At 50.2% G+C, this 1,070-nt stretch overlaps 1 pseudogene; it reads right to left on the bottom strand.

Annotated features, from left to right (window-relative positions):
• Nucleotides 1-435: 435 nt before the first annotated feature.
• On the bottom strand, nt 436-534 carry LOC147372499 (U6 spliceosomal RNA; annotated as a pseudogene).
• Between the last annotated feature and the right edge of the window lie 536 nt (nt 535-1,070).

Genomic DNA, 1,070 nt, shown 5'->3' with positions numbered 1-1,070 from the left:
AAATCATTAAGATACTCAATCACCAAATTACCCCTCCTTTCTGACCACACCTGGTCCAGAGCAAGCCTCACCCTGATGAACCGAAGTGAAGCGAAGTGAAGTTGCTCGGTCGTGTCCGACTCTTTGAGACCCCGTGGACTGTAGCCTACCAGGCTCCTCTGTCCATGGGATTTTCCAGGCAAGAGTACTGGAGTGGGTTGCCATTTTGAACTCTTCCCTAAATCATCTAACAGAAACCCAAACCCTTTTATGAGTCCCTCCCAATTCCCTCCTATCTATGCGGCACAATTCCACGGCGTTTACAGTTACCCTTGCTTTATTTTTTATAGTGAAAAATCACAAGTTCAGAATTAAGTGCCAGGCATTGTGGTTTTGACAAAGAGCGTTTCCTTGGGGGCTAAGACGCAAACGGTGTCTGGACGGTGGGGAAGGGCACAAAATATGGAACGCTTCAGGAATTCGCGTGTCATCCTTGCGCAGGGGCCATACTAATCTCTGTATCGTTCCAATTTTAGAATCAGATCAGATCAGATCAGTCGCTCAGTCGTGTCCGACTCTTTGCAACCCCATGAATCGCAGCACGCCAGGCCTCCCTGTCCATCACCAACTCCCGGAGTTCACTCAGACTCACGTCCATCGAGTCTGTGCTGCCAAAGCGAGACCACCCTTGCTTTGTTTGACTATTGGTGGGAACCTAAGGGGCTGGTGGCTTTAACGCAGGACTGTAGTCCGACTCGATGGACATGCGTAAGCTCTGGGATTTGGTACGGAAAGGAAGCCTGGAGTGCTGCAGTCCATGGGGTCACTAAGAGGCGGACGGGGCTGAGTGAACTGAACTGTAGTCCGCCGAGGGCCCAAGTTTGATGCTTTCCCATGCGCCACCTGGTGGTTACCTTATGCAATCGCAGGAACTTTCATCTGGGCTGCTTCCTCAAAGGCCACTCCTTTGCCCCTTTTCAGTTTACCATTCCTCCTCCTTCCCTTTCTTCCCCCTCGCTCTCTTTTTTAAGGCAGACGTTTTTGATTGTTTTCTTTTTTTGCCTGTATTGAGTCTTCATTGCTGCTCGGGC

This window comes from Bos grunniens, chromosome 5, assembly GCF_055505025.1.
Source record: "Bos grunniens cultivar Pamir isolate PY7600 chromosome 5, Bosgru_T2T1.0, whole genome shotgun sequence".
In the NCBI taxonomy this organism is placed as follows: domain Eukaryota; kingdom Metazoa; phylum Chordata; class Mammalia; order Artiodactyla; family Bovidae; genus Bos; species Bos grunniens.
Note: the sequence above shows the minus strand (reverse complement) of the source record. Positions and strands in the feature narration are given on the sequence as shown.